Source organism: Nyctereutes procyonoides, unplaced genomic scaffold (genome assembly GCF_905146905.1).
Source record: "Nyctereutes procyonoides isolate TBG_1078 unplaced genomic scaffold, NYPRO_anot_genome, whole genome shotgun sequence".
Lineage (NCBI taxonomy): Eukaryota > Metazoa > Chordata > Mammalia > Carnivora > Canidae > Nyctereutes > Nyctereutes procyonoides.
The window spans coordinates 85,069,875-85,086,300 of NW_026575140.1; the positions used below are offsets into that span (position 1 = coordinate 85,069,875).

General features: G+C 41.8%; 1 protein-coding gene and 1 long non-coding RNA gene across 6 annotated transcripts in view; one reads left to right on the forward strand and one right to left on the reverse strand.

The window, feature by feature from the left end:
- Window positions 1-9,341, reverse strand: part of ZBTB44 (zinc finger and BTB domain containing 44) — a 62,554-nt gene extending 53,213 nt beyond the window's left edge. Inside the window, exons 1-2 of one of the 5 annotated variants that reach the window (XM_055305683.1) lie at window positions 8,313-8,486; window positions 7,897-7,949 (exon numbers count right to left, since the gene is read on the reverse strand). The gene's annotated coding sequence lies outside the window, so the exon portion shown is untranslated. Of the gene's footprint in view, window positions 1-7,896; window positions 7,950-8,312; window positions 8,487-9,086 lie in introns of those variants that run through there. The other 4 variants (XM_055305685.1, XM_055305682.1, XM_055305684.1 and 1 more) reach the window with 4 other exon arrangements.
- Window positions 9,342-10,736: 1,395 nt separating this feature from the next.
- Window positions 10,737-16,426, forward strand: part of LOC129497112 (uncharacterized) — a 39,485-nt gene continuing 33,795 nt past the window's right edge. Inside the window, exon 1 of the long non-coding RNA XR_008661875.1 lies at window positions 10,737-10,804. This is a non-coding gene — a long non-coding RNA (uncharacterized LOC129497112). The remainder of the gene's footprint in view (window positions 10,805-16,426) is intronic.

Below are 16,426 nucleotides of genomic sequence, written 5' to 3' on the forward strand. Positions count from 1 at the left end.
ACATATTAGAAAAGTATATAGGCCTAAAAATCAAAGGCCTATCACCACAGGCCCTACCACTTCACACCCATTAGTATGGCTCCTATTAAATAAAACAAAAAACCAAATACATACAGAAAAAAGTGCTGGTGAGGATGTGGAGGAAAAAAATCCTTGTGTACTCTTGGTGTGAATTTAAGTACAGTCATTGTGGAAAACAGTATGGGTGGGGTTCTTCAAAAACTTAAAAAATAGAATATCATATGATCCAGCAATTCTATTTCTGGATATATACCCCAAAGAACTGAAAACAGGGACATGAACATATATTTGTACACAAATATCCATAGGACCATTACTGACAATAGCCGAAAGGTAGAGATACTCCAAGTGTTCACCAAAAGAAGATAAAATATGATACACACATACAATGGCATATTTTTTAGCCTTAAAAATGAAGGAAATTCTGGTATGCATTACAATATGGGTAAATTCTGAGGACACTATGCTAAATGAAATAAACCAGTTACAAAAGGATATTCATTGTCTAATGCTAATAATATAAGGTTTCTAGAGCAAATTCATAGACCACAAAGTACAAGGGTGGCTGCCAGGGGCTTGGAAAAAGAGAATGGGGAGTTATTGTTTAATGGGTCCTGAGTTACAGTCCTGCAAGATGAAAAGAATTCTAAAGATGAATGATGATGATGGTTGCATAAGAGTGTGAATGTATTTTGTGCCATTGAACTGTACACTTAAAAATAGTTAAAGTAATAAATTTTTTAAAATGTGTTTCACAATAATTTAAAAAATCAATGGCCTAGACATCTACTTTAAGAAGCCAGAAAGAGTGCAAGGCAAACTCAAAATAAATAGAAGGAAGTAAAGCACAGACATAAAGTGAATAGACCATAGAACAAATTAAAGCCAAACGGGTTCTTTAAAGAGGATCTTAACCTAGAATGCAAAATTGATAAGCTTTTAAGCTAGAATGATTAAGGAAAACAAGAGGAGGAAAAAGAGGGTGAGAGGTAGCAAAAAGAAAACCTGGAAAAGAGATATTCAGAAGGAATAGGATAGTAGAATGTTCCAGAAACCAAGAGTGCAGAGTATTTCAAGGAGTGGATGTCAGTGTCAAATGCTGCTGATAGGTCAAATAAGATATAAACTACTCTATTTGATTTAGCCACAAAGAATTACTGATGACATTATAATAGCACATAGTAGAATCAGACTGCAATAGACAAAGATGAAGAGTGTACAGAAATGAGGAAGTGAAAACTGTAAGTATAGACAATTCAATCTGAAGAAGACAGCTTCTAAAGATAGAGCAAGGGAGTTAGCTGGAGGGAAATTAGGGCTCAAGGGAGGATACTGGTATTTTTATAGAATGGGAAAAACTAAAGAATGTTTTTCTCCCCAGATATATTGTTTTTATTATAGTAAAATAGAGAATGTTTTGACAGTGGTTGGAAAAGACTCAGAGAAGGAGGAAAAGTTAAATACAGGGAACACAATGATAAAGACGGCACAAGGTTCCAGGATACGGTGAAATTGGATTCAGTGCATGAGTAAAAAAAAAAAAAAAAATTAGCCTGAAACAGGAGACCCAGTGATAGGAAGAAAGAGAAAAGGAAGGGTGCAGTTACAGTGAAGTTTACAGGTGGGTGGTGACAAGTAGTGAGAGTTCTTGTCTGATAGCTGTGGCTTTTATGTTATTTCTCTTTGAAACTACAGGTAGAGGCAGCCTGCTGAGAAGAGAGGAGATAAAGTACAATTCTGAGGAAAAATGAAACATGAGAAACCTGTGGAGGAAAAAAAAAAAAAACCCAGAAGGATGACTAGGAGGTACCTAAATAAAATTGGGAGACCACAAATTTGTAGTGGCTATAATCTATGGCTTTTGAGTTTTATCTCAATAAACTGCCAAAAAAAGAATGGCTTTGAACTAGTTTTTTAAGAAGAACGATAATTATTAGTTAATATTTATATGGTACTTGATATGTACCAAGCATTGTTATAAATACTTTTTACAAATAAATAATTTAATTTTCACACAATCCTGGGATAGGTGTCACTTGGTAACTTCATTTTACCAGTAAGGAAAACAAAACACAAAGAAGTTGAGGAAACTGGCCCAAGACCACACAACCAGTAAGTAGGAGTCAAGATCGGAACCCAGTCTGTGCTCTTAACACTATGCTGTACTGGCTCTCAAAGTAAAGCCAAGTAAACCTAGTTGAAGGAAGCAGAAGGAAATGACGAAGAAACAAAAAACAAAGAGAGGCAGTGATTCTTGTAAACACAAATAATTCTCATAAAGGTATGGTTTTATAGTTTTATATGGCATGTAAGAGGGATCAAAAATAAAAGCTACAGTGCTCATACAGTAATAGAAAACCACAAAAAAGAAAATGAGCAGTGTTGGAAGATCCAAAGCAAGAAAGGAGAGAAGCAAAGAGCCAAAAAAAAAAAAGGGGGGGGGGGGAAGAGAGGTAGTCAATGTAAAAAGAAGAAAAAGATAGAAGTGCAAGAAGACATACAACACACACACAACCAGTACACAACATCAGTAAAAGGGAAAAATGAAATGGAAGCAAACAAGTATGTCTAGTCCTGAAAACTTACATTTTATTTTTGTTTAGAGCAAGGATTTCTGTTTTACCAAAAAAACACAAATACAATATTTAATAGAGACTAGTGCTAAATATGCTTGCTTGTGCTTGGTAAGAGTAGATGAGGATCAGACATTTAGCAGGTTAAGATCTGAATTAAGAGGAAATCATTTAATAAAGAGTATCTAAAGTTGTTTCAGAAGCCAGCGGGGTAGAAGTTCCACAAAATCCTGATTCCAGAGATTCACGTCTTGGTTATATGCTACCCCAAGATGTCTATAGCTGAATGTATCAAAATCAATCGAAACCAAATGATAGCAAATTCCCTCAACATACAGAAATATAAGCATTTTAATAGCTGTAGGATAGCAATACAGAATACTGAAATTACAAACGAGGCATAAAACATATTTAAGTTTTTAAAGCTATACCAAAAAATTATTAAAATAGAAGAATATTCAATGAGGAAACAAGGACAATACTGCTCCCCAAGAGTGAGACATTAGTAAGTTTCATCTACCAATTTTCAGTATTCTGAATTATCAATATGAAATACCACGATGATAGAAGTGATTTACTCCAGAATCAGTTATGTAAAAATGTCCTAAGATCACCCTTGGCACTAATAATGTTAGTGAAGAAATTAATCTAATAGTCATATGCCCTTCAAGCAGGAGCATAATATAAATCTAATGTACACAATCACTATTTTAGATGCAGTGACTAAGAATCTAGAGATTTCCGGCTCATTGCCTAAAATGGGGTGACACATTTCTAATATGAAGAACAAAGAAAACTAATGTGGCTTTCAGTTTACCAGGGGATAAACTTCCCCCAATCATTCTTAGCTACACGGAGAACTGTTTTTATCATCGATGGGGAGCATTTAAAGTAAAAATATCCCATATAGCTTATATGAAAAGTATGCTCATGAGCTGTCTACAGAACATCAGAAAACCATGGTGGGGGGGGGGAATGTGTGTGTGTGTACATACATACATTTGGTATATGTAATATTTACAAAGATACTAAAAAATTATAACTGGAAGGGGCCTAATTAATTAGGGGCCCTCTAACTAATGAAGAAAACCCTTTAATAACAGTCTGACTCTAGACCGTTTTCAGTGACAAGTTTTATCCTTACAGAGAAGGCTAGGAAGACTTACTAAAAATTTAAGAGAGTCACTGTAAGCATGTTACTGGTTTCTATGCAGCTATCAATAATGTTTTATAATAACAGTATATTGTTAATCACTCCTATGGAGGAAAATTTAAAGCATTTTACTGGTGGATATCTGCATAACCACACCTAGATTCCCCATTCACACCTAGATACCCAATTAACATTATACTTTTTTTTATCACATATCTATCCATCAACCAATCACCCTGAATTTTGATGCGTATTAAAGATTTTCTCCATTTATTGAGAGACCACGTAGAGGGGTGAGGGGAGAGGGAGAGTGAGAATCCCAGACTCTGCTGAGCAGGGCTCAATCCCACGACCACAGGATTACGACTTGAGGTGAAATCAAGAGACCGAAGCTCAACCAAATGAGCCACCCAGGTGCCCTGATGCTCTACTATTTAAATACCTATTAAAATGGTATCTAAATGCAGTTTCTTTTTTTTTTTTTTTTTTAATTTATGATAGGCACACAGTGAGAGAGAGAGAGAGGCAGAGACATAGGCAGAGGGAGAAGCAGGCTCCATGCACCGGGAGCCCGACGTGGGATTTGATCCCGGGTCTCCAGGATCGCGCCCTGGGCCAAAGGCAGGCGCCAAACCGCTGCGCCACCCAGGGATCCCTAAATGCAGTTTCTGAAGCAAAGTCCGATATACTAAGGATGTGTAATAGATGTGACAAGCACTTGGGGCTCTCGGCATACCATCTTCAGTGGTGCCACAGAACAAACATCAGTCATGTACATGCTTTAATTCATGGCGAATGAAATATATTTTATTACCCATTATATTTAGCTATGAGGTGTACTGAAGTATTAAAATGCTTATTCTGAAGACAGACTTGAGTTTGAAACCTGGATTATCAGTTTCCTTACTTGAAAAATAAGTTAGCAGCAGCAATATCAAAGAGTTAATGTGAAATTTAAATGAGATGCTGTAAGCAATGTCTAGTACAATGCTGGCTTTTTGAAATGGCTCAACAAATGTTAGCAATAATTGTTAGTGTATTTTCCCATTCATTCTACCACAACAGGTTCTACCTGCTATGTGGTTACACATACCTATGCAACTGTTCGTGGCATTTCCCCCTTTATTTTATGTGTTCTAACAATATTGGGAAATCTATACTGAGATTAAAGAGAGAATAAGAGTGAATGGGTCCAAAGCACATGCATTCTCCATTTTCCCAGTCCATTCTGTTACCAAAAGCAATGATAGTATACACAGAGGAAAACAAACTGGCCACATCTTTTGCTTTCTATAGCACCCGGGTGATTGACGACTGAGATAAACTGCATAACTGCACTGTCCCAACACCCAGCCTACCTGGGAATCTGACCATGAGGCAGGACGGGATCCCTAGGGACACCAGCCCCCTGAGCTACTCTGGGCCCTTGGGGAAAGGGTACCTGGGAGAAGGTGGGGAATTACACGGTTTCAGAAGAAGAGATGACACACAGGCCATTCCCAAAGAGGTCCCATGACTGTCATGCAAATATAGAATGAATACACGTCATAGAGTTTATCCAATTCATTAATTAATGAGGGAAAGACATTAAAACTGCTACAAATGGGGATCCCTGGGTGGCTCAGCGGTTTAGAACCTGCCTTAGGTCCAGGGCGTGATCCTGGAGACCAGGGATCGATTCTGGCATCGGGCTCCCTGCATGGAGCCTGCTTCTTCCTCTGCCTATGTCTCTGCCTCTCTCTGTCTCTCATGAATGAATAAATAAAATCTTTAAAAAATAAAAAAATAAAACTTCCACCGCCTACATACCTCTTTAAAGACATGATTTTTCAAGTAAAGATTGCAAAAGCAAGCTTGAAATCTACTTTTCCGCTCACCTTGAAAGATTGGTCTTAATGCCCTCTCTTTGCCAGAGGAATCAGAATCTAATTGCAAAATTTAAAATTACTCCTACATCACTTCAAGGAAGTAACATACTTTGTCTACTGCTAAGCCTTCTGCAATTAAGATATATGAGAATACATGAGATACTAAAGGGTATGGCAAAGATAAAGAATATTTCATCTTAAAAATTAATTTGGGTGAGGCATCTTTAACATACTTTTAAAAATTATTTTTGAGCTATGTATTGAACGATATATTTGACATATTCAAAAATAGAGAACAAAAAAAAATAGAGAAAACCCCAAAATTATAAATAAAACCAATGAATTGTATCAAATTGACAGTTTAAACAGAAAAGTATTTCAAGTGACTTCTGAATACCGTAAGTACTCTGATTACACACTCTTCATATCATATACTCTAAGGACAAAAATAAATGCAAAGAACTCTTAAACTTTACTGGGAAGTTTACGGATAGTAGGATATTGTTATGGTGATTCTGAAATGATTCTATGTATATAGTAGGATAATTAAGTATGTTAATTTTATCAGGCACTAAGATTTTCATTTAAGAGACAAATTTAAAATCAAAGAAGTTAATGAGGGACGCCTGGGTGGCTCAGAGGTTGAGCACCTGCCTTCCACCCAGGGCGTGATCCTGGAGTCAGGTCCACATGGGGCTCCCTGCAGGGCGCCTGCTTCTCCCTCTGCCTGTGTCTCTCTCTGCCTTTCTCTCTCTCTCATAAATAAAATATTTTTTAAAAAAGTTAATGAAAAGTCTGCTATGTTAAATCTGAATTCGATATATCACTATGAACTTATCATTCAACAAAAAAGCAAAAGCCCATTTTTTAGTTCTCTCCTCTGAAAGGGCCTTGAAGCAATGACACTCCAGCAGCAAATGACTATGTCAACATCCTGATCTTGGTTTTTATATACCATTTCTTATTAAAAACAAAAAAAAAACAAAAAAAAAACAAGACTCCTTAGATAAACAGTCCATTCCAGATCTAGAGCAAAGAAAGTAACATGGTAAGCCTAGGGTATGTTGTGCCAGAAAGTACTCCAAGAATGCTCCAATAGCAAGCAGAAGTATTTAACAACAACAACAACAACAAGACACAGGAGCCAGGTTGAAAGGGTTCCTACTATTCAAATCTGGGACAATCTGGTCAAAAAAGAAAATTACTGTAATGGTCATTTTAAAAAAATGAATAAATACATTAAAACCCATGAGACTATAGTGTATCCTGCAAAAAAACAAAAAAACAAGAAAAAATCTCATTTGCCACCATTGAAGGTAACTATTTCTCCAATCCTTTCTCTGAATATTGATAATCAAAGGGAAGAAATTAAGCATTTACTCTGCATTGTTTAGGAGGAACTTTAGTTTACCCCTAGTTAATGAAGGAAATCTTTTTTACAGAAAATCTCCAGTAAAACTGGCTTAATCAAGAGTCACCAAGGAGTGCTAAAATCACTAAACAGAAAGTAGCCAGAAACAAGATATTTGCTTGGTGTCAAAGTATTATCCCAAGATCACATACAAATGAAAGGGTGAAACACCCTTATAGCAGATTTGGTAGTCACCGCTTCAGTGGTCATTTGGCATTACCAACAGTGTAGCAATCTGACATTATATACCTGTTCATGAAGCAATGAGAAGTACACAGTATCACCTATTCAATATTCTTGCCAAAGAAAGTTTTACTACCTCAAGCTCATCAAGTTTTTCCTTAGATCTAACTTCCAGTAACAGAAAAGTCAAGGAGCTAGGGGAATAAATTAAATACCACTATGAGGAAGTAGACAAGTCTAGAATGTGGGAGCATTCTAAAAGACAAGTGGTTTGGTCAAGTAAGTGTCAGAAAAAAAAAAGGTGATGGGTATTATTTTTAAAAGGGGACTAAAGGCATAATGGTCAAATGCAATAATCTCAAGTGAATACAGAAAGGGTAAATTTTCTCAAGGAGATTTTAGAATAAAGAGGAAATTTGCATATGAATTTAAAAAGGTGTAGATAATGACGTTGAGGAGAAGTATGTCCTTTATTTTTAGGAAATGCATGCTGAAATTAGTCGAGGGTCCCCATGTTTGCAACTTACTTTCAAATGGTTAAAGAGAGACACTAAAAGGGAGGAGCGACGGGAAACAACCTTACTCCATCTACATAGTGAAATATTCATTATTTCTCAATTTCATGAGACAGATCTTTCGTAATAAAAGTGTCCCTGTGCTGAGCGGCAAAGCAGAAACATTACCCACCTTGGAATTCTATCTGGGTACAGATTTCACTTCTAGCTGTGTGATCTGTTCACCTAGACAAAATTCAAGGAATAACGTCTAAGTAATCAGGTTGCTCTGAGAATTAAATAAGACCACATATGCGAGATGCCTATGTTGCACAAAGTAAGTAAATCTGGTTTCCGCAACCGATGAGTGCTATCGTCCTAAAAAAAACACAAAAGGCTACGGGAAAAAACCATTCCTTTGGTGATTTTCACATTGCGTGATAAGGAAACTCCACTAGGCACAATGAAATATTATTAATGCACTGGCAATGCGAAGCAATGAGGGGAGTGAAGATTTATATGGTGCTTCTTTTTATGATTCTTATTTTCTTAAACCCAATAATTTTTAACTCCAAGCCCAGGCCAATGGGAATCAGAAATTTTTTTTACCTGGCCAGACTATCTGCCCTCCTACCACACCGATTAGTGCGTTTAGGGTATTACCAGTCTATGTCCCAACACACCAACCTGTAAGAGAACAAGTGGGAAACCATTTCTTCCTGACCTCAACAGATTCAATCTACTTATACGGTGTAAAAGGGGGAAAAAAAAAAAAACAACCACAAACAACTTAAGTTTTTGTCTTCATTCCTCCAAGTTCCAATCGAGTGCACAATGAAGATTCCGGGTGGGAGCCGCACGCAGAGCCCCTCGCATCACCTGTGCTGGACGTGCCAGTTTCACCTGCAGGGAACTCCCCACCCCTTCCCCCCCCCCCCTTGGCTAGGCCGGCTGAGAGCGACTAGATATGCAGAGTGATCCTCAGGTAGGGAAGGAAAAGGGGTGTTTGTTGTTATTCTTTTTTTTCCCCCCCCAAGAGTGCCATCCTTTTCTTTGCAGCGGGGGGGGGGGGGAGGAGAGGGAGGTGGATGTGGGTGTGGGGGGGGCAGGTCTGGGGCTCGCCAGGTGAGAGCAGGTGACTCCGCCGCCCCTGCGCGTTAGGGCGCGGGGCGTGCCGAGGACGGGGGCGCCCCGGCCGAGCGGGGGGACTGCTCCTAGCCGCCCCCCCAGGCTGGTCTCCTCCCTGCAGGAGCGGACGCCGCCGAGGGGGCCCGCGAGCCGGGGCTCTGCGTCCCGCGGCGCGGCCGGGCGGGGGGCGCACCTCCGCTCCCCTCCCCTCCCCTCCCTCCTCCCCTCCCCTCCCCCCCTCCCCCTCCCCGGTACCTGGGGGCGGCGGCGCCGGGGCCCGGAGGCCTGCTGCTCCTCCTCCCCGCCAGGCTGAGGCGGCGGCGGCGGCGGCGGCGGCGGCGGCGGCGGCGGCGGCGGCGGCGGCGGCGGCCCGGGGGGAGGGGGCGGAGCGCGGGCCCGCCGCCTCTCTCCTCCCCGGGAGCCGGGGGCCCCTACCTGGGGCCGCCGCGCCCGGGCCCGTGGGCGGCCTGCGGCCGGGGCATGGCGTGCCCGCGAGGGGCGCGAGCGCGAGGCGGCGGCGGCGCAGCCCCCGGGGCGCCCGGGGGGAGGGCCGGCGGCGGCGGCTCGCGTGCGCCCGGCGGGGCGGGGCGGGGGAGGGAAGGGGAGTGAGGGGAGGGGAGGGGGCGGCCGGGAGGGGGCCGGCGCCGCGGCCGCTGCCGCTTCGCTCGCTCCAGCCTGTTCGGGGGCACTTTGTTTGTGTCCCACAATGCCGTGCGCGGGCGGCCGGGCTGGGACCGCGAGGGGAGTGGGCGGGGCGGGGCGAGCCGGGGGCGGGGCGCCGGCGCGGTGGGGGCGGGGCGGGCGCGGCCAGTGCGCAGGCGCCGCGGAGGCCGCTCCCGCGCGCGCTTTGCCGCTGCCCCTGCCCCTGCCCCTGCCCCTGCCCCGGCCGGAGCGGCGGCCGGCGGGCCCGGCTCTGCCCTCCCGCGGGCGTGTGCGCGCGGCGTTCCGCTCGGCGCCCTCTCCGCCAGCCCCTCCGCGCTTACACTAACGGAGGCATTTCCTTCTTTTTTTTTAATATTTTATTTATTTATTCATCAGAGACGCAGGCAGAGGGAGAAGCAGGCTCCACGCAGGGAGCCCAGTGCGGGGCTCGATCCCAGGACTCCAGGATCACGCCCTGGGCCGAAGGCAGGTGCTCAACCGCTGAGCCACCCAGGCGTCCCTAACGGACGCATTTCTGGGCATGTTCACGCTTCTTGCTTCCCCCCCCCTTTTTTTTTTTCTTTCTTTGAACTGAAAACGAAAGAAACTCCTCGTTTCTCGAGTGGTTTTTTGTAGCGGGGCCGAAACCGGAACACCCAGCCCCGTTTCTCTGGGTGAGGGAGGTGAGCCTGCGCTCTGCCCATTTTTCACACGGGGAAACTGAGGCCCGCGAAGACGCGTGGCCGGACACGTGCGGGACGCCATCGCTGTGCTCGCGGACCACCGGGCCCGCGAACCGCCTCCGGACTGGCATCCTTGCAGGGCTCGGAGAGCGTTGTAGCATCTCCCTGGGCGATCTGGCAGGAAGTGCGGTTCCGAAATGAGTGGAGAAATCAACACCCAGATCTGTCTCATCCCCCCCAACACGGGGGCACCTGGAGCTGTTCCCACCAATAGGCCTATTCTTTGCATAACCTTGAGTCTCGCTTTATTACACCATCACTTTCCAGGGCCCTACCCCGGGGCGGGGGCGTCCCGATGACCCGCAGTACCTGGGGGGTCTTAGAGTTCCTGGTCACCTGCGGAGTCTGATCAGATGCTAAAACCCCCGGGACCTGAGCCTTCCCCCCCTCACTCCTCCCCGCCCAAGGCCGAGAGGGGCGCTCCCCCGCGGAAGCGCGCAGCAGGTGCGTGGAGGCGGACTGGGGTGCGGGCCTGCAGGCCCAGAGAGGCTCGAGCCCTTCTGGAGCTTGGCTTTGAGTACTTTGTTTTCCCACGCCTCCAGCTTTTACACCGAAAGACTTCTCTCTCCAAAGGGCTTTTTGTGCAAGGTGAGTTGACATCCTGCTTCAAGTGGAGTGATTTTTTTTTCCCTCCGAAACACTTGGCAACATTTAACATTAACCCCTTCCCCGATCCCTTTTATAAGCAGCCAAGCATCCTGGCACCCTGATGCTAACAATTGAACTCTACTTTAGAAATCAAGGCAATAAAAACAACGTCTGATTTTACAAGTCCTTCGCAGTTCCAACGAATTCTCAAGTATGTGAAATGTTTAATGCTTACAGCAACTATACCGTATGAGGTTTTACTGCTATTCCCAATATCATTTTTATTATTCCCATTTCAAGGCTGGGGAAGAGTCAGAAAGATGTGAATTAGGCCCAGAAAGTTTTGTGCTGAGGTTTGCAGAAGGGGAAGAAGGTGGTGAACACTTACCTTAGGAGAGGGGATGGTGGCCAGAGAGCAAGGCTTGGGGAGGGGTAGGGACTTGAATCCCTGGTTTGGTTGTGTGATAGACTGTGTGCACCAGGTAAAAACTGGAGAAGAATCAGGTGAGAATAAAGCAGGCAAACAGATCCCATCTACCTCTCCTAGGACATCTGGTGAGACAGTCCATAAAAGACCTTAGCTAAGTCTTTACTCTTTCTTAAGGGACCCAGGTAGCAACTGTACGCACGTGGCTTTCTTTCCTTCTTTCCGGGATTCTCACTTCTCCTTTTCCCTCCCTTTTGTGCTTTTCAAATTTCCATTTAAAAACTCCATCATCCTCTAACCCCACCTTCACCCTTCAGGTCTGGAAGATCAGTTAACCAACAAATGGCTGTTGAGCCCTAGGGCACAGTGCTGGATACTTGAAGAGGGTGTGAGAAAAAAAAAAATACAGAGATTAATTTTGTAGGAGCCGGCTCTGTGTTTTGGCTTTGGGCAGGGTCAGTTTCTGTGGCTACTGCACCCTCCCACCTCTTTCTTCCCGGGCGAGAAGAGACTTGCCTTTGGGTTGGTGGAATAAGTAGGCCTTTCTTTGACAGTAGGTGAAATAATACTGCTGCAGGATTTTATGAAACCAGAATCCTCCGCACAGGTGAAACAAACAAATGGAGCCCTCCTGAGGAACTAGTTATTAACCTGGTGTCAATGATTCTGAGGAATTCAGGTTCCGGCAAACGGCTCATTTTGGCCTTGAGATGTTTTTGGGCACCACATTCTGACACAACTGGCAGTTTCTTGGAGTAGACCCTTGGAACCAAATGGAAATTTAGTTGTTTATATCACAACTTCTTTTAGAGCAAGAGTGCATTCTACTGGACAGGAGGATCTCTAATCTGACTTGAATAATTCCAGTGGAGGAGAGCTCATTACTGCACAAATCATCCTTGCTCTCTTATTAGATCATCCTAACTATATTAAAAATAACTAATCTGACACCCATCCCAAAATTTGCACCTCTTCTCCTATGTCCATTTCACTGCCCACTCACTTGAGCAAGTCATCTCGGCTACGTCACTCTATTATATCTTGATTCTAATCTGTCAACAAATCTTATATTTGTCCATTCCTGTTGCCGCCATCCAAATCTAAAATACAATAGTTCCTGCCTGGAGAATTATAATATTCTCACTGTTCTGGTTTCCCAAATACATTCTTTTCTTCCCTTCACTCTCCACGTGATAGCCAGAGTGGTAGTGCATAGTGATCATATTGCACAACAATTGGCTTCCTATTGTTCTTAGGATAAAGTACCCAACCTTTAGCATGGGTTTTACAACATTATACAATCTGGATTCTTTCAAGATCTTCAGCTTCATCTGTCATCCTACTCTGTCAAGGAACATGCCAGTCACAGAATTTTTTTCCACTTCTCTAAAATGCCACACTTTTTTTCTGCCAGTGCACACACTCTTCCCTCTGTGTAGAAATATTTTGTTCCTTAGCTAATTCCCCTCAATATTCAGGCCTCATTTATATATGAACTTTATTGAGATGTAATTCACATGCCATACAATTCACCTACTTAAAGTGTATGATTCTATGGATTTTAGTATATTCACAGAGTTGTACAATCATCACCACAGTCAATTTTTGAACATTCTCCTTACCCCAAAAAGAAATTCATACTCATTAGCAAGAAACCCCCTTTCCCCCACAATCCAACTCATTCTGGGTAACCACTGGTCTATTTTCTGGCTCTACAGATTTGCCAATTCTAGATATTCCATATAAATGAAACTCAGATCTCCTCTTGACTACCACTCATCCAAGGCCACCTCTCCTGGCTCCCCAGATTACATCAGACCCCATGGATATACTACCAGAACACCCTGTTCTCTAACACTCTTCTAATTACTACTATAATTCTAATGACTTTTGCTCAACACTAATCCCAGAGCCTAGTATGTTGTCTGGCACGTAATAGATATTTGATAAATGCTTAATGGACAAATGAATCAATAATGAAATAAATGAATGTGGAGGCCAGTTTTACCAGCTAGTAGAACAGCAGCTTCCCAAGACCTATAATGTCAGGGGAAAAGCTTGTGTTTCAATAAACATCCCCATTCCTCTGCAAGATGCCAGATTACCTGAGATCAGAGTCCATCCTTTTGATTTTTTGAAGATTCTTCAGATCCTTAAGATGCAGCTATTGAAATACAACTCCTCTTCAGAGGAGGAATTGATGTTTTAATTTTTTTTAATTCAAGGAAGTGGGTAGTGATTTAATCTCAGTCCTTGCATCTGATTGGAGTTCCACCTCCCCACCAGATACAATACTATTTTTTTTCCCTATTGTGTGATTCATAGCTAAACTTCTCAAAACTATTATTTACACTCAATTATTCTTCATTTTTGGACCTTCTTCCTCACTTCTCAACACCTCTAATTTGATTTTCCCTTCAGTCCACTTAATATCTCCATAAAGTCACCAATTATTTTGATGTCGCTAATCCAAAGGGCGTTTTTCAGCATCCTTTTACTGGACTTGGGTGCAGTATTTGATTTTGTTGAGCACTCTTTCCATCTTGAAGCACCCTCTTCCTTGTCTTCACTAATATTCTCAGTCTGTGTCCAATGTTGAGAACTATCTTCCTAGGCCAGTGGTTCTCAAAATGTCATACTCAGGCCTAAATACAGCATCAGCATCACTTATCAAATTATTAGAAGTGCAAATTCTTAAATCATGCCCAGACCTATGAATCAGAAGTTCTGGGTTTAGGGCCCAGCGATCCATGTTTAAATGAACTATCCAGGTATTTCAGATCCATTCTCAAGTCTGGGAACCAATGCTCAGGCAATCCCACCCATGCACATAAACTCTGAACTATTGATTCTTAAATGTATACCACTAGCCCAGGTCTTTCTACCCAGTTCTTGATCTGCCTATCTAACTGCTTACTAGTTCTACTTTGCTTGCTTGTTTCAGAAACACCTCAGACTCAACATGTCCAAGATAGATTAATGGCCTTTGGTAAACATAGTTCTTGCTCAGTGTTTTCTAAGGCACTGAAGGGTACTTCAGTTCTAGACCCAAAATTCAGAAGACCAACTTCATCCCTGAAACCTCCATCATATTCATCCTTACCAAATGTCCAATTTATTATTAATTTATGCCAATTTTGCTTTCTAAATCAAAAAACTTTTTTTAAAAAAAGATTTATTTATTCATGAGAGACACACACACAGAGAGAGAGAGAGGCAGAGACACAGGCAGAGGGAGAAGCAGGCTCCATGCAGGGAGCCCGACGTGGGACTCGATCCTGGGTCTCCAGGATCAGGCCCCGGGCCAAAGGCAGCGCTAAACTGCTGAGCCACCCAGGCTGCCCAAAAAACTTTTTTTTTTAATCATAGAGAATTTCACACATATAAAACATAGAAAGATGAGTTCAGAAATATTTTTTTAATTTATTTTTTTAAGAAATATTTTTTAAAAATCAATATATATCTGTCACCCAAGCCATCACATCCAACCAACAGCCAATACTGCCTCATCCATACACCCCTGATCATTTTTCCCTACTCATTTTATTTTGAAGCAAATGACAGATATTGTATGATTTTTCTATGTAAATATTTTAGTCTATATCTTTAAAAGAGATAATCTTAAAAAATACCACAGTACTATTATAATTAAAAAATAGGAATAATTTTATAATACAAAATATTTACATTTCCAATAGACTCATAAATGCCCTGGTATATATCTATATATCTATATCTATATCTATATCTATATCTATATCTATATCATCTATATCTATATCTATCTACAGTTGGCTTCAGAGAGGAACTATACTGATTTTGGTTGGTATATCTTTTAAATCCTCTGTATTTTTGTCTGTTTTCCCAGTAATATTTTATTTTTATTTAAGGAACTAGATTGTCCTGTAGTATTTTCCACAATCTGAATTTTGGCAGTTGCATCCCCATGGTGTACTTTAACATGTTCCCTTGTCCTCTGTATTTTTTGTAAACTGGTAATAAGATCTAGATTTTTGTTTAATTTTTTTTTTTTTGGCAAGGTATCTTCAGAGGTGGTGGCATTTTTTTTCCATTAAGAGGCATACATCATGTACTTATTTCTCTTTTTCTAATGTGATCTCTCTCTCTCTCTCTCTCTCTCTCTTTGGTAACTGCTGTTGAATAATGCCTGGAGCAATTCATTCATTAGGAGTTGTAAATGGTGATATAATTCGATCATTCTTCATGTGTTAGCTGCAATGTTTTTATAGAGGACTTGAAGTCACCCCTCTTCAATTATGTGGTTTAGTTTATATAAGAAAGCAGGGTAAATACTTGCTTTCCCCCGTTTAACTAATTATCTCTTAATCCTGTCTAGTTCTCTCATTTTCAACTATTAATACTCTGATCAAAAGTCCTTAACCTATCCTCTCAGATCTTGAATCTTTGTTATCCTTCTCCTCTTTCAAGGTCCTGAATAATCTGGTCCTTGACTATTTCTCCAACCTCATTTTATGCCCTCTTCCTTCTCCTTTTCTTACTGTTCCAGACCATATTAACCTGTTTCAATTTTCTAAATCTTCAAAGACTTTCCCACTGCAGGGTCTTTGCACATGACCCCTCTACCTGGAAAATTTTCTCTGACTTCCTCTTTCCTCCCACATTACTTTCCTAAGGAAGTTTAAACTGATAATACCCATTACAACTTCTCATGTCACCTTCTACTTATTCTTCATAGCACGTCTCATAGTTTGTATTTATGAGACTGTTCCTTCAATATTTGCCTTCCCCAGTGAACTTTAAGTTCCTTGAAGGCAAGGACCATGTCTCTTTGGGCATCATTTTTCCCGCCTAAGCTTAACTTAATGCTTGGAATACGATATGTGCACAAAAAATAAATGCTGAATTTAATAACATTGAATTGAAGTCAGACTTGGGAAAAATAAAATACTTTGTCTCTATTTGTAAAGACTAAATTTCCCTAACATTTACTGAATGAGAAGTACTAAGTTCTCCTAATATTTGCTACAACCATATGAAGCAGACATTATAATGATCCCTACTTGCCAGATAAGGAAGCAGAAGAGAGGGTAAGCCATTTGCCCAAGTTCATGTAGATAGTAAATACCAGTCAGGATTCAAACCTAAACAATCTGGTTCTAGAACCCAAGATATCAGATTAAAATCCTAATATACTGTAATCTGGAGGAATGTAC